The 22,353-nt window shown below is 35.0% G+C and overlaps 1 protein-coding gene across 2 annotated transcripts in view; it reads right to left on the reverse strand.

Annotated features, from left to right (window-relative positions):
* SCLT1 (sodium channel and clathrin linker 1) overlaps positions 1-22,353 on the reverse strand; it is a 194,604-nt gene that overhangs the window by 149,191 nt on the left and 23,060 nt on the right. The window contains exon 3 of one of the 2 annotated variants that reach the window (XM_079153683.1): positions 16,525-16,583. The exons of the other annotated variant lie outside the window; for it this stretch is intronic. The gene's annotated coding sequence lies outside the window, so the exon portion shown is untranslated. The remainder of the gene's footprint in view (positions 1-16,524; positions 16,584-22,353) is intronic. 2 annotated transcript variants of the gene reach the window in all.

The raw sequence follows: 22,353 nt of genomic DNA on the forward strand, positions 1-22,353 counted from the left end.
CAATACAATATAATAATTATGGCAAAAAGTTAATGACACAGTCTTTGTTTTATTTCTATACTTGGAAGTATGCTTAAAATGTATAAATTTAATGAAAAAATAATAGTAATATAGAAAGTGTTTAACCTAATTCCTGACATATGGCAAGCTCTTAACAAATCTTAGCTCTTTAACTTTTTCTGAATATGAAAAAAACACAAATGTAATGGCTAACCCAAAGTACATAATAAGCATTCAATCCACATAGGAAGAATTAGCTCTCAAAATGAAAATCCTCAAATGACATTTTCACATGGTCCAGGAGAAATGTAACAGGAACTGGATAAAATCAAAAGGTAAGCTTACAGAGTTAAAGAACGCCATCACCTGCCACATAACAACATTCCAGTCAGTAACACTCTGAACATATGACAGTGGTTCCACGAGTTAATACCACCTAGTGACAGCAGTGTTAGGTTTGCATGATACTCTGTATGATGTTTGCACAGTAAGAAACTTACGTGACACATTTCTCAGAACATGCCCCCTTTGTTAAGAAACAGCACATGAGTGTAAATACATCCAGTGGCTTATGTAATCTCAGAAGGCAATTTATCCTAGGTTATTAAAAATTACCTCCGAAACCAGGAAACTTGGGGTCCACAGGTTACGTAGTGGACTAAGAATTGGCTTCTCCACCACACAAGTGGAACCCCGGAGATATCCTAGGGTGCAGTCTTCCAGTGTGGACCAGCAATTGCTGGGCCCTGGAGGTGCGCTGATTTAGAATCTCCAGCCAAGAGCCTGGAGCATGCCTAAGCCTAACCTCCCCCTCCAGGAGTTCTGCCTACAGGATTACCTCTCTCTCCCTAGCAACCCGACCCTGAGGGTGGAGCAAGCATTATACTCCAAACACCACCACCAACTGCTAAGAAGGGAGGCTGAGAATCTTTTGAACTCTAAGGGAAACAACTCTAACTTTTCATTGAGATCTGTTTTTTTTTTTTCTTTCTTTCCTCTTTTCTCTAATTGTGACCTTAATGATTCATGGACGCTTATACATATTCATATATTTTTTTCATTTCTCATTTCTTTCATTTTTGAAACCAATTAGTTTTCATGGGCCAGTTTTTTCATGACTAGAAGTTTGATTAGTATATTTCAGTTTATTGTGATTCTTTTATTTTTTTATTTTTAATTTTTAAAAATTTACTTCACCTATGCATTTTTTTCTCTTACTTATCTGTTTCCTTTGAATCTTTTTCTCTCTTTTCTTCTGCTAATAGCCAGTCTCTATTGTTCTCTTTCACTCTTCCTTTAATTTTTTACTTCTATGCTCTCTCCTCCTCATAATCATCACATCCTATATCACTTCTGTCCTCTCCCTTTCCACAATTCAAAAAAGTAAACCGTTTTGCAAACTCACTGGTTTTATTGTAGGCAATAACTAATCAAATCATTTCTGTTTATTGTGACAACACTGTAGATGTCGTAGCAGGAATTATTTAGTTTAATGCTGCACATAATTTGCACTCGTTGTTGCTATTATTTGTCTCCTCCTAAACAGTGAGGTACTATAAGTCTACAGGATAGAAACTCTACTGCCTCACGTCCATACAGTCAGATGTGTAGACATACAAAAAACATGAAAAAACAAGGGAACAAACTGCCCCAAACAAACCATGATTCTTCAATAACAGAATCTATCACTACCCCAGTGGAAGAGATGTCAGAGAAGGAGTTTAGAATATACATACTTAAACTAATCTGCAAGGTAAAGGACATATCAGAGAGAAAATACAGGAAGTGAAAGAACATTTCAATAAAGAGATAGAGATCCTGAAAAAGCTCAGGCAGAAATCCTCAAAATGTAGGAATCAATAAACCCAATTAAAAGTTCTATGGAAAGTACCACTAACATACTAGACCATTTGGAAGACAAAGTTTCAGGCAATGAAGACAAAATATATGATCTTGAAAATCAAGTTGACCATGGAGAAAAGTTGTTAAGAGTCCATGAACAGTACTTCCAAGAAATATGTAATAACCTGAAAAGATAAACTTTAATATTTATTGGGATAGATGAAGGCTCAGAGATATAAACCAAAAGAATGCACAACCTTTTCAATGAAATACAAAAAATTTTCCAAACCTAAAGAATAAAATGAAAAATCAGATACAAGAGACTTACAGGACCTTAAATACACAAAATTACAACAGACCCACACTAAGACACATTATTATGAAAATGCTTAATGTACAGAATAAGGATAGAATTTTAAAGTTGCAGAGAAAAATAACAAGTCACATTTAGAGGGAAGCCAATCCAGACCTCAGCTGATTTTTCAATCCAGACCCTCAAACCTAGGATGTCTTGGAATAATATATAACAACCTCTGAAAGAAAATGGATGCCAGCCAAGAATAGTATACCCAGGAAAAATTAAACTTTATAACTGATAATGAAAAAAAACCTTTCATTATCAACAAAAGTTAAAAGAATTCACAACTAAAAAGCCCGTTCTAACAAACATACTCAGTAAAATATTCCATGAGGAATAAATGAAAAAGAGAAAATCAGCAAAGAGAGGAACTACCCTAGAAGAATAGGCAATCAAAGGAGAAACTTATTCAAATTAAAAACCAGAAATAAATCAAATTGACAGGAATAAAAATCATATCTCAATAATAACACTGAATGTAAATGGCCTAAATTCATCAATCAAAAGACACAGACTGGCAGATTGGATTAAAAACAAGACTCAACAATCTGCTATCTCCAAAAGACTCACCTCATAGGCAAAGACATCCACAGACTAAAGATAAAAGGATGGGAAAAAGCTTATCATTCACATGGATGGCAGAAACAAGCAGAGGTTTCTATCCTTATAACAGATAAAATGGACTTCAAGCCAAAGTTAGTCAGCAGTAACAAAAAATGACATTTCATACTGCTTAAGGGAATTATATCTCAACAAGATATAACAATCGTTAATATTTACTGTTAAGGTGCTAGTCCAATAACCAAATGAAAACTCTGGTTCTTTTTGAAGCAAAGACAAAGGATTTATTATGGCCAGAGCCAAGGGAGCAACAAGCAAACAGCTCTGAAGCCTCCAAAGATGAATGCAGGTGGAGAGCATCTTAAGGAAAAAAAAAAAAAAAAAAAACCAAAGAAAGGGGGTGGGAGAGGCAGTTATAATCACAAGATACATTTTGTACATTTTCTCAGATATTACACCTTTTCAGAAAAACAATTTGGTATTAGTCCTATGGAGCAAGGATGTTGTGGTCAGGGTCCAAGTAGGAGGGAGTGGAGGTGTTAGCTTTCACGTGAGTGGGCTCATGTGGAGGGGGTCCAATTTTACATGGGGTCAGGTGTCTGAACAAAACGGAGTAAGTCTGGCTAATTATCAAATCAGTCCATAACATAATGCCCTAAACAATGAACATCTACATACATCAAGCAAACCCTTCTCAACTTCAAGAATCAAATAGACCACAACAAAATAATACTGGGTGATTTTTACACAACTCACTTACCACTGGATAGATCCTCCAAACAAAAACTAAACAAAGAAGCCATAGAACTAAAAAATGCAAGTAATATTTTAGACTAAACAGACATATATAGAATATTTCATCCATCAATGACTGAATAACTGTCTTCTCAGCAACACAAGTCATTTTCTAAAATAGATCATGTCTTAGGCCACAAAGAAACTCTTAGCAAATACAAAAAAATTGAGATAATACCTTACATTCTATTATATCATAATGGAATGAAATTAGAAATCAATGATAAAATAAAAAATAGAAGGTACTCTAATACCTGTACACTTAATAATAAGTGACTGAATGACCATCTGATAGCTGAAGAGATCAGGGATGAAATAAAAAAAATACTTAAAGGTAAATGAGAATAGTGATACAATACATCAAAATCTCTGGGAAACTATGAAGGCAGTGCTAAGAGGCAAGTTCACTGCATTGAGCTAAATGATTAAAAGAACAGAAAGTCAACAAACAAATAAACATTACATCGCAAAGTCCTAGAAAAAGAAGAAATCAACACCAAAAGCAGAAGGAAATAATTAAAATCAGAGCGGAAAACAATGAAATTGAAACAAACAAAAAATGAACAAAACATAAAGTTGGTTCTTTGAAAAAATAAACAAAATTGCTACGCCAACGAGAGAGACAAAACTCAAATTCCTAAAATTTGTGATCAAAAAGTACATATCACAACGTACACTAATGAAATATGATAATCAGAAGTTATTTTGAAATTTTGTACTCTAATAAAATAGAAAATCTTGAAGACATCAACAAATTTCTAGAGACATATGACCCACCCAAATTGAATCAGGACATAGAAAATTTAAACAGATCAATTTCAAGCAGTGAAATTGAAGACGTCATCAAAAGCCTATCAACAAAGAGAAGCCTGGGACCAGATGGATTCTCAGTCGCATTCTACCAAACCTTAAAGAAGAACTAACACCAGTTCTCCTCAAATTAGTCCATGAAATAGAAAGGAGGGAAGCTTTCTAAACTCATTCTAAGAAACTAATATCACCCTGATACCAAAACCAGGCAGACACATCAAGGAAAGAAAATTTCAGACCAATATCCCTGAATAATATAGAGGCAAAGATTCTTAATAAAACTCTGGCAAATCAAATAAAAAAAGATATTTTAAAAGACAGTGCACCATGATCAAGTGGGGTTCTTCCCAGGAATGCAAGGTTGATTCAACATATGGAAATCAATAAATGTAATTCATCACAACAATAGACTTAAAGACAAGAGTCACATGATTATCTCGATAGATGCAGAAAAAGCATTTGACAAAATACAGCATCCATTCATGTTCAAAACACTAGTAAAACATACCTCAACATTATAAAAGCTGTATATGCTAAACCCAAGGTCAACATCATTCTACATGGAGAAAAACTGAAAGCATTCCCTCTAAAAACTGGAACAAGACAGGGATGCCCTCTTTCACCACTTCTATTCAACACAGTCCTGGCAGCTCTAGCTAGAACAACTAGACAGACCAAAGAAATTAAAGGGATGCAAATAGGAAAAGAAAAACTCAAACTAACCCTATTTGCCGATGACATAATTATATATGTAGAAGACCCAAAAAACTCCACCTGAAAACTTACAGAATTCATAAATTCAGCCAAGTACCTTAATATAAAATTAACACCCATTAATCGATTGCATTCTTATGCATCAACTATAAGAAATAGAAAAACTATCGTATTTACAATAGACTCAAAAAAACTGGGAATCTAACAAAAGAGGTAAAACAATGAAAACTACAGTACTCAAAGAAAAAAAAAACTGAAGAGGACCTTAGAAGATAGAAAGATCACAGTTTTAGATAGGCAGAATTAATATTGTCAAAATGGCCATACTACTAAAAGCACACTACACATATTTAATGCAATTCCTATTAAGGTTCTGATGACATTCTTCATTGAAACAGAAAAAGTAATCATGAAATTCATTTGAAAAAATAAAATGCTCAGCATAGGCAAAGCAATCCTTGGCGAGAAAAGTGAAGCAGGAGGAATATCACAATACCAGACCTTAAATTACACTACAGAGCTACAGTAACATAAATAGCATGGTATCGGCACCAAAACTGAAGACCAATGGTACAGAATAGAAGACACAGAGACAAACCCACATACAAACAATTATCTCATACTAGACAAAGCTGCCAAAAACATACGATGGAGAAAAGACAGCTTATTCAACAAATGGTGCTGCGAAAACTGGAAATCCATATGCAACAAAATGAAATTAGACCCCTATCTCTCACCCTGCACAAAACTCAACTCAAAGTAGATCAAGGTCCTAGAAATTAGACCAGAGACCCTGTGCCTACTAGAAGAAAAAGTAGGCCAATTCTCCATCATGGCAGCTTAGGAACAGAAATCTCAACAAGACTCCTAAAGTGCAAAAAGTAAAATCAAGAATCAATAAATGGGATGGTATCAAATTAAAATGCTTGTTCACAGCAAAAGAAAGCAATCAAGATGTGAAGAGAAAGTCTACAGAATGAGAGAAAAGCTTTGCCACCTGTACTGCAGATAGAGTACTAATCTCCAAGATACATAAAGAACTCAAAAAACTTAACACCGAAAGAAAACCAAAGAACCCAATCAATAAGTGGGCAAAGGAATTGAACGGGTACTTCACAGAATTTGAAATATGAAAGGTCAACAAAGATAAGAAAAAATGTTCCACATCTCTAGCAATTAGAGAAAAGGCAAATTAAAACTACACTGAGATTTCATCTCACTCCAGTCAGAATGGCAGTTATCAAGAATACAAGTAACAGTAAGCGTTGGTGAGGATGTGGGAAAAAGGTACACTTATACTTTGCTGGTGGGACTTCAACTGGTGCAACCATTATGGAAAGCAGTGTGGAGATTCCTCAGAAAACTGGGAATGGAACCACTCCTCAGTTTATACCCAAAGGACTTAATTTTAGCATACTATAGTGATGCAGCCATATCAATATTTATAGCCTCTCAATTCACAATAGCTAAGTAAGCTATGGAACCAACCTAGGTGCCCTTCAACAGACGAACCGATAAAGAAAATGTGGTACACATATACAATAGACTATTTACTCAGCCATAAAAAAGAATGAAATCATGGCATTTGCTGGTAATTGGATGGAACTGGAGAGAGAGTGCTAAGTCAGTCCCAAAAAACCAAAGACTGAATGTTCTCTCTGATATGTGGATGCTGACTCACAACAGGTGGCAGGGAGGGTAGGTACACCAGATTGGATAAGGCAGACTGCAGGAAGGGAGGGACGATGGGAATGGGAAAGGCAGCAGACTGACTCAAACGGAACTTTCCTGTGTTCCTGTGTGAATGCACGACCAGTGTAACTCCACATGTATGGCCCTAAAAATGGGAAGTCACACTCCAGGGGTGTGTATATATATATGTCAAAATATATTTCACTGTTACGTATAATTAAAAAGAACAAATAAGAAAATTACTTAGTTTTTTTAAAGCACTACTTAAGAGAGATTTTAACTTTCGATTATTGGAAAATAGTTTAAAAGCATTCTACTGGGCACCAGTGGTACATGCCTGTAATCCCAGTCTCTGAAGGCTGAGGCAGGAGTATCACAAGTTCAAAACAGCCTCAGCAACTTAGTGAGACCTGTCTTAAAAAATGAAAAGGGCTGGGGATGTGGCTCAGTGTTTAACTGCCCCTGCGTTCAATCCCTAGTACAAAAAAAAAAAAAAAAAAAAAAAAGCCTCCTGGCAGTTCAAAATTTTTAAATATTTTCAAATTTCTTAGAGATTTTATAAAGTCAAAATCTTACAACAATTAACATTATGACTCATAGTTAGGAATGTATTACATTTTACAAAAGAGTAGCTTAAATACTCATCAACTCCCTATCAATCGATTTGTAAGAGTTTCCTACGTTGCTCTAATTACATTTCTCTGCATGTTTACGTCTGTCCTATTCACTATCAAATTTCAAGAGTCTAACACAATGTCTCGCCACACTGACAGAGGCACAATTAGTGGCAGTTAAATGAATAATAAGTAAATTTCTCTCAGATTATTCAGAAAGTAGTTTTTATTCTAAAAGTTTAGTAGTCTGCTAATGCTTAACAAATGAAATCCAGACTCCTCAAGGTAACCAAGGTGACCCTCTGCAACCTACTGTTTTTAATGTTGTTTTCTTCTACTTCTCTCATGTAAGCTGAACGCTACATAAATGGAAGAACATTCTATTTCCTAAACAGCTCTCACTTCTCACCTCCTGTGGCGTCTCATCATGTCAGCAGGTGCATCTGAGATGCTCCCATCACCCCCTCTTCTGGCTTCCAATCAAGTTCCTCTGAAACCTTACTTGCGCTTTATTGCCCATCAGATAATGCTACATCCTTCAAACTGTTTCTCAATCTTTCCAACTACATTTTTTTGTGACATACTTGGTTTTAATGCTTTTAAGATACAAATAATATACCTTTTTACCTAGTTAGTTAATATTTGCATCGCCCCATCTTGTCAGATTTTAAGTTCCTTTGATATGGTCATTTTATTTTATTCACCCTCACATCACTACCTGGCACGGTTCCTTGCACAAAGGTAGTACTTGATAAGTATTAATAAACTGAATTCTGTGAAAACAATGTTCAAAAAGATTTTGCAATAACAGTTGCTAAGGAATAAAAATGAATGACCCAATAATCCAAAGCAATTATAAAAGTTGTAAGATTCTAAGAATAAACACAATAAATTTACTTAGATTTAAAAAGTCTTTGGAAGAATAAAATGTAGATTTAACAATCCCTTCCCATTTGCTAGTGAAATTTTTAATAAAAAAGACTCTATTACTTAATAATTCAAGATGTAGTTGAAAAAATCATGCTGGAAGAGTAAGACTGAAATTTGCTAAAGCATTTATAAATATACTTCCCTTCTACATTCTCTAAAAAAAGTGAACAAATTATGCTAAATAAACAAAACATTTATAGAACTTTATATATCTTGAATCTTAAAAAAACCTGATCCAGTGATATTAATTTCTATTCATCTCTGACCTCAAGATGACTTCCTGAGATGATGGTGATTGTATAATACAGAAAAATAATGCCAATAATAATAGATTGCAGTTAGGAAAGCACGTTCTCTGAACATTTTTTTTCCTCTAACAAAATTAAAAACTCACTAAACATCCTAATTACAATTGTGAATTTTTAATTTGCCTGATTCTAATAAGTATTGTCTATCAAATAAGTAAATGGCATATTCTCCATTCTTTGGAAGGAAATAAAGTACAGCCTAAGTAGCATTTTGTGATGATGTTCTTGTATATTTTAGAGGATTTCAGGAAATCCTTTAAGCCTTTCATTCAGATCACAGGCAGAGTGATTTTCATCTGTTATCAGTACAGCATAAGATAAACAGCATAAACTCAGCTGGATTCTTTGTTTAAAAATGTATTAAAAATCAATATCTTAATATCATAGGACGATGAAAAATCAGTGCTCAAGGATGGGAGTCTAGAACTACACTGATCAATGCAAGAGATAAGCATACAAGACTAGCTAAGCCTAATTTCATCCATTTAAACCCAAATTAAATTTAAAAATTCACTTCTGTTTTTCAAATGTTCAAAAGCTTCACGAGACTAGTGGCTACCAAAATGGATGGTACACAATTACACATTTCTATCATCAGAGAAAGTTCTATCGCACAACATGGTCCAGAACACTAGGAATTAGACTCAAGTCAGAGTCCACGTAGATGTTGTATTTTATTATTGAGTCTTATATTGGTTAACTCACAGTAGTCTGTCTGCTTCCCTGCAGTTTCATATATCCATTATTTGATCTGAGTTGGGACCAACTCCTGTACCCCTGCATAAGACATGCAAGTTCTTTCCTGCCTCAGGGCCTCTTCTTGGTACATTCTTTGGTTAGTTCATTTTCTGTCCTAGCTTGAATTTTACTGGGGTAGAAAGGCCTTCTCTGACCTTCCTAAAACAGGCCTCTGTTACCTGACTACCTACAATGACTACATCACTGTATATGGCTTATTTTCTTTGTAGAAATTGATGCATATCTCTTCCACAGAAGGAAGACCCTTCGTCTATCTTGCCTAGCACAGGCATGCACTGAGTGAATAAGTTAGTACTGTCGGATAAGGAACGTCCTTTCCCACCTGCATAACTCATACATCTTTGACATTGTGCTTTTATGTTCATTCCTCCATCCTTTAATTTCAGCTTAACATATCTTTTTTCCTAGCAAAGTATTCTTTTTAAATTTAATGTTGAGTACAGGGATAATGAGCAAAAAGAGAATTCCCAAGATAGAGGAGGAAAATATTTTTAGGAGAACTTTCAGAGAAAATAACTTATTTTTAATACTTCACCCTGTCTCCTCGGCATAAACCCAGAGAACCAAAATATCAGCCTCACCTCTTAGTACACACATACTGCCAGGGCAGAGCTACAAGAGGATTCAATGAGCCTGGGTGCAAGAAAAGGCAAGAGTACAGGGGAAAAGGAAGGAAGAATTAGCAAAAGACAGAAATTAATTTTCCACTCACTTCCTTGAATGAACTATTTTCTAACTCTTTGCATATTTGCCATCCAATGTCTACTACAGCACTATAAGAGATCAATGCCACTTGGAAATATTTTCTACTTACATAGAGAACACAAAATAATTGAAAAAAAAAACCACTAAATTTCACAAGAATCCTGAAGGGATCATTTAAGAAATCAGTTATCTTTATCAGTTAAAATATCTTTAGAAAGTCACATATAATTGCAAAAACAGGGATAAGAGTTTTCAAACACATTGGAAAACTCCAATTTTCAGAGATGTCCATAGAATTTAAGTCTCATTAGTTCTAAAGGTAACCTGTATTCTTCTAAGAGCAATACTCTTTGAAATGGTCATTGTAAAAAGCAACTCACAAAACTCACTTCCCCAATATAAGCTTTGTACTAACGCCACTTAGGACTTTTCACCATCACACATCTAATTTTCACAGAAATTATTTTTGAAGTTCAAACTAAAACTACAAGAAATACATACAAGTTCCTGTAACTTTATTTTTTCAATAGAAAATATGGAAAATCATAAAATATGTCCATCTAACACAAGTCCTGGTAATTTAGGGTACTTAGTGTAAGGAGAGGGAGGGGGCATTTCTTTAGGAATTTATCTTGAAAAACAAAATGATAAAGTAGGTTCTTATATTTCCCAAGCTGATCATAACATTTCACATCTCTGACTTTCACTGCATATGACAATTCAAACCACGTTCAAAGATCAGCAGTAGGGATGGAGGGGAAAGATCAACAATATCGATCAGGCACCTTCTGATAAGAACTCTGACATCTGGGACACAGAGTTGTATAAAGAGGCAAAAAATGTATGAAGGATTTCTATTGCTTGCAGTAGCAACCAGGTTAAGTTACAAGAGACCCCGGGCCAGTGCTCCTGGGTCCCACATACTCCTTGATACTGATTTCTTTGTACTTCTTCCTTACTATAAAATGAACAGAAAACAAAAATTTTCTTGAGGATTTTTTCTAGAAATTCACATAATGTTTCTGAAGTAAAGAACCCCAAAAGGAACACTCAATGCACAAGGCCATGGCTGTGGGTATTACTGCAGAAAGCTGATTAATCTCCCTCTCTGCTATTGTCTCGCCTCCCGACTCATGATCACAAACTATGCAGGAAAAAGCAAGACCCCTGGAAACGGGAGTTTTGAGACAGCAACATGTGCTGAAGATCTGGGGAACTGTGGAGGAATTTTAGGCAGGAACAAAATGCCACCACTAAAAATAAGAGATAGGAATCAGGATTTGACTGACTAATTACAAAAACAGTCCATGTAAGAGAACCTGTAATTGCTCTGAAGAGTATACTACTGGGCAAGGGAAGATTTGTCCCTCTTGGTCTGCTACCTCAGGCTTCAACTAATTATAATCACAATGCATAATGCAGCTACACCTGAAGGGCTATCTGGAGTCACTGCTATGCTATCTGGTAAAACCATCTTCATAATCAAGTCAGTCACAGCTTCAAGCAGATACAGTGCAATAACATGCCCAGAGATCTTTTCAGGCCTATGCTACAAAATATTCAGCAGAGGCAAAACAAAAGAGAACAAAAACCCTAAGAAACTAAGTAAAAATGAAAGGTTGCTGGATTATGAAAGATTTCTGTCATTTAAATGATTACAGTTCTTAGTTAAGTATCCATAAAAAAAGGTATATATAAAAAAAGAATACGATAATCATAGTGAAGAGAGATGGATAGCTTTAGGACTCTGTACTCTGAGTTCAATTTCTAGAAATAAAAACACAGAGCAGCAACCTAATGTTGAATATACATTAAAAAAAAATGTATACGTACACCCAAGCCAATAATAAACTAGCCCTTTCTAACACTCAAAAACAATACTTTCATTTTTTTTATAATTAAAAACATTTTCTGTTCCAATTATAAGATAAACTTATACAAAACAATCTAATTAGGAACTACGACTGTTATTTTAATATTCTATAATGTGGGGTTCAATAAGTATATCTTATTGGCTTAAAAAAGTTCTTACACCCAACATTTTTATGAAAACAGGATATTCAAGGAAATATTAAAAATAATACCATACATTACTATTTGAGTTAATTTATACTTTTGTCATAATTTACAAGAATTGAAAGTTACAGCACACAACTACATACATTTGAGAAACAAACTAAGGATGTTTCAAAACAAGAATGAATTTTCTTTTGGAATTCTGACCATTTTAACATCATATATTCCTTCAACATTGGGGGAAAATAAGCAATTTCTGTGGACAAAAAAATTTACTTTCATTAAGCAAAAACAACTTTCCTCTTACAAGAATCAAAGTTGTAAGCAAAATTTCAGTGCTGTAGACAACATCACACAAGACTAATTCTAAGTGGAATTTATATGCTTGCATACTGATGTAGATATATTTACAACTAAATATGAATCTGGTTCATTAGAAATTCACAGAACATAGTAAAACATTCATTTTGAATAGACTATAAATAATTTTAAGTAGCACATTGAGAAATATTTATAATTTCCATGATTTCTAGCCATGAAAAACAGATGAAAGGTTTTTCTCAGTATCACACTATAACAAATACAAGATGATGCCTGTATCTTGACTGTATATCTTAATTCAGCTTAGATGAAGCCCACTCAGAATGTGTGCATTTTTCTAATATTTCAATGGGTACAATGGTAATGGGGAAAGAGAACGGAGATCTTCTTCAGCAGCTGTTCATTTAGTCTCTGAATCAGCAGCTTTATTAACTATTTAAACCCTCTGCACTAGGCAGGACTGCTGTGGAAATCAGGCATGGTCACTGACATATAGTTAGCAGGAAAGAGAGTTTAAAAGTAAAACACATTCTGAAGAATAAAAGACTGTACAGGAAAGAGTTGAGGTTCTGATGAACTTTCTCTGAAGGAAAAAGGGATTCCTAGGATTTCAAAATGAAAGCAGGAACTTTTCAAGGAAAGGGAAATATGAGTAAAGGAATAAAGGCAAACAATGAGTAGTGAGCTCTCAAAAGAAGTAAACGGGTAAGCGGAAAAAGGGCGCACAGCGAGGCGGCCAGGTGAAATCACACTTGAGCACGCCCATTAGTTTTGATTGTGCACCCTGGTAAAGGACAGGAGCCAGGCCTGGAGTGAACCCTGCAAAAGACGCATGGGACAGTCCATGGGAGTCCAAGTCCTCCTCTCTCCCTTCCAACCAGACAAGCTTAAGGCAGCTCAGTCCCGAAAGCAGCAATAGTCAATTCTAACTACAAAGCTGGTGTGAAAGGTGAATTTTTCCCAGAACGCTGCTATGCCTGAATCATACTTAAACCAAAATGAATTAACTTACTACCAGATTGAGTACTGACCGTACATGGAGAAGAGATAAAACTGTAAAAGGAATGTGTGGGATATCTTGAATGTGATGCTTAAAGATTTGGATTTTATTGTAGCAATTATCCCCATTTAAACAATTTTTAAAAAATTGATCTTTAAAAACTTTTAAAATAGCAATGTATCTTGAAAAGTATTTCTACTTTCAAAAACTTACAAAGGATATATCTGCATCCGTTACATTTATAGATGGATGATAATGATCACATTAAAATTCCTTACTGTAAAATATTTCAAAATATTTAATATTTGAGAGGGAAGGAATTCTACACAGTATTTCTCACATCATTTAATCTTCCCCTACTATTTACATTTCCTAATAGAAAAATCTTTTCTATAGAGAATTACAGCAATATTTTTCCTGCTTGAAGAGAGACTATTTTTGGATTGAGTCAGTAAGTCCCTAAGAATTAGTTCTACTAATTAATAATATCAATCTGAGCAATTATTCTAGAAGTAGCTGTCAACATCTTTTTTCCCTCTCTAAAAGAACAACTCCTCTTAGTCATCATAGATTCTGGGTTTTCTACTGTAATTTCTCCTAGCAATTAATTCAGTAATCACCCTTAAATGGTAAGAATGCCAAATGAAAATGAAACTAAACATTATAGTAAAATAGCTGATTAAAGAGATACATAAATCATATACTAAAAGTTTAAAAGACTTGTAATTTCAAGATAATCAGTTTACTCTATGCTATAACAATTAGAGCACATAATATGCTATTTCAGCAATTTACAGAAAGTAGATTCAGATAAACTTTAGATTCACTAGTCCTAAAGATAAAAGCAAAATATCATTTGTGCAAAAAGGAGCTTTCTATTGTTCTTTAATTGTCAATTAGAAAGATGAAAAGACATTACTGTGGTTGGCTTAAATTTAAATGACCACAGGCTAAAAAGTACTAGTAAAGACTAGAAAATGAACCAAGAATTGGCTTATGATAAGGTAGAAAATGCAATATAAGGAAAAGACTGTTTTTGAAATTTTTAACTTTATATATTGAGGAATAATCTTTTTTAGATTTTTAAAAATTTGTTCTAACTGGTTATACATGACAGTAGAAGGCATTTTCACACACTGTTCACATTCCTATGGCTGTGGGGATGGGAAGGACAGTAGGATGAGACAGACATTATTTTCCTATAAACATGTATAATTACACTACTGGTGTGACTCAGAAGAATAATCTTCTAAAAGAAAGTCTACATATTTCCAGATGCAATGGAATAATTAACTTTATGCTTAGGAATTGGAAGCATGTGTTTGTTCAGTAAAGTTACATATCAACCCATCAACTGAAAACTAAGAGACTATTAAGCTCTAACCATCATGTTTTCATAAGCCCTGTCATTTAATCATTCATCAGATATTTAAAGACTTACTATGTGCTATACTTTAAACGTAACACAGGATCTCATCCTACTAATGTATACAGAGAAGAGTAACGAAGTGAGCAAGTGCTTAGTGGCTGCCATGCCTAAAGTGGCATTCTGAGAAAATCAGTCTCAAGGGTTTGTTTTTATGTCAATTCATTATACTGTCTTCCATCTGCACTAAATTAAGTCAACCCTGCTCGCCTTTCCACAACAAAACTGATCCAGGGATTGGCATCTTAGCCAAATACAATCATGAGTATATTCAAGCTCTAACAAAGGGAAGTCATTGCCAGCTGGTGGGCCTAGCTTTAGACGTGTAAATTCTAATTAAGAAATGCTTCTATTGTATTGTTATCCCAGTATTATAAAATTTGGGAAGAAAATGTAAAAGACATTTTCAGTTCAAAGAAATACATTATAAATATTAGTTATACTCTAAAAAAAGGAATGCATTGAAACTCAGATTGTATCCTGAACAATTCTGTGCTATTATTCTAATTTTCCATGATTCTAGTCTCAGAAGCCCTGGAAACCAGAATAATAATCTGTCTGAAGAGACAGATTTCTCTGTTTCTTTTTTCCCTCATTCCTAAAATAAGCTCTCATTGCTAAGAGAATTTCAGAAAGAAAGAAAGAAAAAACTGCTACGGTTCAAGCCTATTAGAAGTGGATTAATAATATTTAAAAAACATAAAACAAAACATCTGACAGAGACAATATTTGAAATTGGGGGGAAAGTCCATTATGCAAAACAGTAAGAAAGACAGGTAGAATGAAAATAAGAAGGGCCTGAAAGGATGAGTCAATTTGAGAGAGAGAAGTAAATAGCAAGCAACAATGCGACCAAAAGATTCTACTAAGCATCAGGGATGTTCCTGTCAGAGAAGAAGAAACAAGTAAATACTGAATTAAAAACGAAACTGAAGAGAAACTTTAAACACACACACGTGGTTACAGAGTCAAAAATTGATTGATTACAGCAAAATATTTTATTTCTAATCAATTTTTTTAAAGAATGTATTTTTTCTTTTCAAAATAAATATTACAAAAAATTCATAATTAAGACTTCATACCTGATAATATTTTAGCTGGCGATTTAGCTCTTCTAGTTGTTTATCATACTCAGTAATAAGAGGTGCTAAAAAGCTAAAGAAAAAAATGAATATGCTATATTTTAAATGTTATTTAGTTTAATAAGTATCTAACAAGTGAAATAATTTACATGTCAACATTTAATAGGAATCAATACCTGGCCTTTTTTCCTAGATCAAGGGTTTTCAATCTTAGCACAATCGATATTTTGGACTGAAAGTTCTTGGTTGTATGTGGGGTTGGCAGTGGCATAGGAAGCTGGTCTTGAACATTTAGGCTATTTAATAGCATCCCTGATCTTTACTCAGTAGATGCCAGTCACTGCCTCCCACTCCTTGGGAAAATGTTTCTGGACATTGCCAAGTATCTCCTAGGGGACAGGGGCCAAATCATCCTCCACTGTGAATCACTCTACAGACTCTGTAATACCCGCTGTTCCTTATCAATTCAATAAACAAGTCATTTAAAACTAACTGTAGCAGACCATGACATAACTTTCCTAATACTGAAAGAATTCTTTCAATGATAATTAATATAATTAATAAAATAACATTTTTCTGGTAATACTTTACCTTTGGTCAACAACAGAGTTTACTGATATGTTATCTCCATCTCCTTTGAAGACAGCTTTCTAAAATAGAAAATATGGAACTTTAAATGTTTAAATTAAATAATTAAAAATTTTTAAAATCTTATAAAATCTATTGATATAATTCAAGAAGAGAGAAAAAGGGAAAAAAAAATCAACTTAATTGATATTGAAACACATTTTGTAAATTTACCAGTCATATATGCTAAAACAAAATAAAAGCAACCTCTTAACAAATTAGAAATGTAAGTAGTTTTTCTTGATTTTATAAAAATATCTACCAGAAACCTACATTAATTACCATTCTTCATAATGGCAGAGCAGAGGCACTGCATTAAATTCAGAAGTAATACAAGGCTGTTCACTGTCACTTTTAAAATTCAACATCATTGTTATGCTTTGGATGTGAGGTGTTCCCCAAAAGCTCACGTCTGAGACAATGCAATAAGGTTCAGAGGAAAAATGACTGAGTTGTGAGAGTCTTAACCCATATAGTGAATTAAATCCCTGATAGGGATTAACTGAGTGGCTGGAGGAGATGGGCATTGGGGATGTGGCTTTGGGTTACACTTTTATATCAGGCAAATGAAGTATTTCTCTCTGCTTCATGATCACCATGTGGGCTGCTTCCCTCTGCCACACTCTTCCACCATGATGTTCAGCCTCACTTTGGGACCAAGGAATAGAGCCTGCTGCCTATGGACTGAGACCTCTGAAACTGTGAGCCCCTAAACTTTTCCTCCTCTACAATTGTTCTGGTCGGTCTTTCAGTCACCGCAGTGAAAAAGCTGACTAAAACAATCATACCAAAAGTTCTTGTCAATACAACATGATATGGAGGAGAATTGAAGGTAGAAAAGCAAAATAACAATATTATTATTTACAGACAATTTACCATTTACCTAGACAATGTCACATAGACCGCTAAATATTAGGACTAATAAGAAAATACACTAAGTCCCAGATAGAAGAAAAACATTAAAAAACAAATCAGTAGATTCTTCAAACACTAGTACTTTCCTTCTTGATCTACCGTGAAAGAGATTTATGAATTTTATGGATCTTTAAAAACAATCAACTTTTTTAGCTTTGTAGCTTCTTATGTTTTCCCCCCATTGATTTCTACCTCTTTCTTCTTTTTTTTTTTTTTTTTTTTTGGGGGGGGGGCACTAATTTGCTGTGCTTTTTCTATTTTTTCTTCTTAAATCCTTGTAATGAAGACTGCGAACTTCCCTCTAAGCACAGCTTTAGTTACATTCTACAAATTTAAAAATGTTCAATTTTTGATTTTGAGATAATTGTAGATTTACAGGCAATTATAAGAAATAATAGATATCATATAACTTTTGATCAGTTTTCCCCAATGGCAACACCTTGCAAAAACTAGTTTAATATATAGATACTCCTCAACTTCTGATGGGCTCATGTCCTAATAAACCCATTATAAGTTGAAAACATGGTAAGTTGGAAAATACACCTAACCTACCAAACACCACAGCTCAGCAACCCAGTACACTGAAACACAGATAGTTCACCCTTCTGATCAAGTGGCTGGCTAGGAGCTGTGACTCACTGTGGCCTCCCAGCATGACAAAAGAGTGTCGTACCAGGTATAGCTACCCCCCCAAAAAAGATGAAATTTGAAAGTACAGTTTTTCTACTGAATGTGTTTTGCTTTGCACCATCCCAGAGTGAAAAATAATCTAATACCAAACCATGGTAGATTGGGTACTACCTATAGTACAATGTTACCACCAAGATGCTGACGCTCTGAAGATATACAATAGTTCCATAACCCAAGGGTCCCTCATGCTGCCAATTTTGCCATACCTACTTACCTCTCACCATCTTGTCCCTGAACCTTGGCATTCACTAATCTGGACTCCATTTATATTTGTCAGTTTTACAATGTACATAAATGGAATCAAACAGTATTTAATCTCCTGGGATTAGCTCCCTCTCCCACTCAGTACAAGATTCTAGACATTTGCTGCCCGTATCAATAACTAATTTCTTTTTATTGCTGAATAATATTATATTGTAAGCATGTTACTACTGCGTGTTTAACCACTCCCCTACAGAAAGGTATCTTGGTTGTTCCCTGTTTAAGGATATTATGAACAAAGCTTCCCTAAATATCTGTATACAAGATTTTTCTGTGAACATAAGATGCTTAAGAGTGCAAATGCTGGGTCTAATAATAATTTCATGTTTCCTGTTTAAAAAAAAATTACCAAACTGTTTCCCAGAGTAGCCATAACATTTTATATTCCCCCCAATAATGCATGATTATTATTAGTCCATTTTATGTTGCTATAACAAAATATCTGAGGCTGTGTAAAATACAAAGAAAAGAGGTTTACTTAGCTCACTCTTCTGGAGACCCAAGAGCACATTTTGTTCTGGTAAGAACCTTCCCTTGAGGTGAAGGCACATGGCATCATGGTGGAATGTATGTAAAAGCGAGGCATCACCCGGCAAGACAGAAGGCCAGAAAGGGATTCTTAACAACTTGCTCCCATGAGAACAACTAACTCGCTGTGAGATTAGCAGCACCCCTAACCACCTAGACACCTCTCACTAGTATACCTCTGAACAACACCACCCTAAGCACCATGCCTCCAATAATGAACCTCTGGGGAACAAACCACACCCAAATCACAACAGTGATTGACCTGGTTTTTCACATACTCATCAACATTTCTCACTATATTTTATTTTAACCATTCTGGAAGGTACATAGTGCCATTTCATCATGTTTTACTTTAAATCTAGTGATTTAATTTAATTGTGGTAGGCTGAACAATGACCACCAAAAATGTTTACATCCTAACCTCTGAACCCGTGAATTTGCTATGGCATATGGCAAAAGGAATTGGGAGATGTGATTAAGAATTTGAACATGGAAGATAATTCTAGATTACTCAGGTGGAAAATCCATGTCATCATAAAGTTTTTATCAAGAAGGAGGCAGATGAAATCAGAAAGAAGGCTACATGAAGAAGAAATTCAGAAAAGGGAAGACATGAGCCTTCAGACAGAGCACAGCCTTGTGGACACTTTAATTTCAGTTCAGTGAGACCCATTCAGAATTCTGGCTTCCAGAACTGTAGCATAATAATTTGTGTTGTTTAAGTGTCTGTGTTTATGGTGATTTGTTCAGCAATATGAAAATGATGATGATGAACATCTTCACATGTGCTTACTAGATACTGCATATCCTTTTCAGCGAAAAGAGTACCCATCTTCATGTCTTTGGCTGTTTACTTAGGCTACGCTGAGGTATGATTGACAAAAAAAAAAAAATGGTACGTCTCTAAGGTATACAAAGTAATGATCTGATACACATGTATATAGTGAGATGACGGCCAAATCAAGGTATCCATCTCTTCCTATAGTTAAACTTCTTGTGTTTTGTTTTGTGGTGAGAAACACTGAGATTTACTTTGTTAGCAAACTTCAAGTATAGCACATTATTATTTTTTCTTTTCTTTTGTACCAGGATTTAACCTAGGAGGGCTTTATGCTGAGCACATCCCAAACACTTTTTATTTATTTTTTTTTTTTGAGTCAGAGTTTCACTAAATTGCTGAGGGCCTCGTTAAATTGCTGAGACTAGCCTAAAACTTGTGAGCCTCCTGCCTGAGTCTCCCGAGTCACTGGGAATGCAGGTGTGCACCACCAGGACTGGCTATACTATATTATTCTTAACGATATTCACCATGCTGTATATTAGATCTCTGGAACTCCTTTTCCTCATAACTGATATTTATGCCCCCTTAACAAAATCTTGTTTTCTGCACACCCCAGCCACTGGTGCCACAATTCTACTCTTTGCTTTTATGAGTTCAGTGCTTAAAATTCTACAGCTAGTGATGTCATGAAGTATTTGATTTATTTCACAAACCATAAGTTACGCCATGTTGTCACAGAGGTCAAATTTCCTTCGTTCTTAAGACTGGGTAATGAAGAACTCTTTCTCTCTCCATATATGACAAAAAAAATCATTGTCAAGACCAATGTCAAAGAGCTCTCCTCTTGTTTGTGGGAATATTATGGTTTCAGGCCCTACATTTAAGTATTTAATCCATTTTGAGTTGATTTTTTTTTTTTTTTTTGTATGATACAGCAGTCTACTTTCATTCTTTTGCATCTGGATATCCAGATTTCTTGACACCATTTATTAAAGATAATTCTTTCCTCATTGTACATTCTTGACATCTATGTTGAAGTATAGTTGACAGTATGTGTGAGTTAACGTCTGTGTTCTCTATTCTGTTCAGTTGGTCTATGTGTCTGTTTTCATACGTGTTTGATTAATATGGTTTGAATGTAACTTGAAATTAGGAAGTGTGATGCTACATTTTTGTCCTTCCTCAAGAATTTCTTAGCTATTCAGGGTCTTTAGTGGTCCTATACAATTTATTTTTTTCTCTTTCTGCAAAACTGCCAATGGGATTTTGATGCAGACTGCACTGAATCTGTAGACTGCTTTGGTAGTGTGGACATTGTGGCAGGCGAAACCCAGGGCCCAGGGTTACGCCATGTGCATCTAAAGATGGCGACTGGCAGAGAGCAAAGGGTATCCTGATTACGCCTGGAGAAGGCGTAATCAACGGTATCCTGATTGGCTGTATGATAATCAGTTCAGCGGCCTAGCGCGTGGACAGATATACTTTACATGTATGCTCGAGCGAGTGATCGCTTGACCTTTAACAGGATTGGATGGACATATCTGGTTACAATTGCTTATGCATGAGACTGCTTATATATTGAAGGTGTTATTTGAATAAGGGGAAGCTGCTTCATGAACGTCTGAAGTGTACGTGTCTTTCTTCCCGCTGGTTGGCCGTAAGAGCGAGAAGCAACTGTGGAGCCACTTGGAGCAGCCTGGCAAAGAAGCCGTGGTTTTCCGTAGGACACTTTTACAATACTAAGTCTTCCAATCCATGAATACAGGGCCTTTTACCATTATTTTTAATCTTTTATTTCTTTCATCACTGTCCTTATAGTTTTCAATTTCTTAGTGTTTTTCACTTCCCTGACTGATTTTTTTCCGAAGTAGTTTATTCTTTTTGATGCTACTGTAAATAGATTGTTTTAATTTCTTTTTCAGATAGTTTACTGTTAGTGCATAGAGAAGCAACTGACTTTAATGTTACTTTTCCACCTAGCGAATTTACCAGTTTTTTAAAAATTAATTTTAATACTTTTTGATGGAATTTTTAGATTTTTTTCTGTATATAAGACAATGTCACAAAAACAAAGGAGTTTTATTTCTTTTTTTCTGATCTGGATCCAATTTCTTTCTTTTTCCTTGCCTAACTGCTAGAACTTTCTTGCCAACTTTGCTAGGACTTCCACTACTTTTTGACTAGAAGTGGCAATATGATCCTGGAGAATATTCCAAGCATGCTTGAGAAAAATATGTTGCCGCGTTGGAATCTTCCACATGTCCGTGAGGCCCTTTGGTCGAAAGTACAGTTCATGAGCAATGTTCCTTGTAGACCTCCTGTCTGAATGATCTATCCATTGTTGAAAGTGAGATACTGAAGTTCCCTATTACTATTAATTACTGTTTACTTCTCCCTTCAGATATATTAGTACTGTTTACATATTCAGGTGTTCCAATTTTGAGTATATGTGTATTCACAATTGTCATATTCTCCTAATGATTTGACTTTCATCTTGTCTCTTGGACAATTATTACCCTATGTGTCTAACCATAGCTACCCCTGTGCGTGCTCACGCTCTCTCCCTCTCCTCTCTCTCTGCCTGTCCTGTTTGCACCATCACGGAGTATCTCTTCCTA

Source organism: Sciurus vulgaris (genome assembly GCF_902686455.1).
Source record: "Sciurus vulgaris genome assembly, chromosome: 9".
NCBI lineage: Eukaryota > Metazoa > Chordata > Mammalia > Rodentia > Sciuridae > Sciurus > Sciurus vulgaris.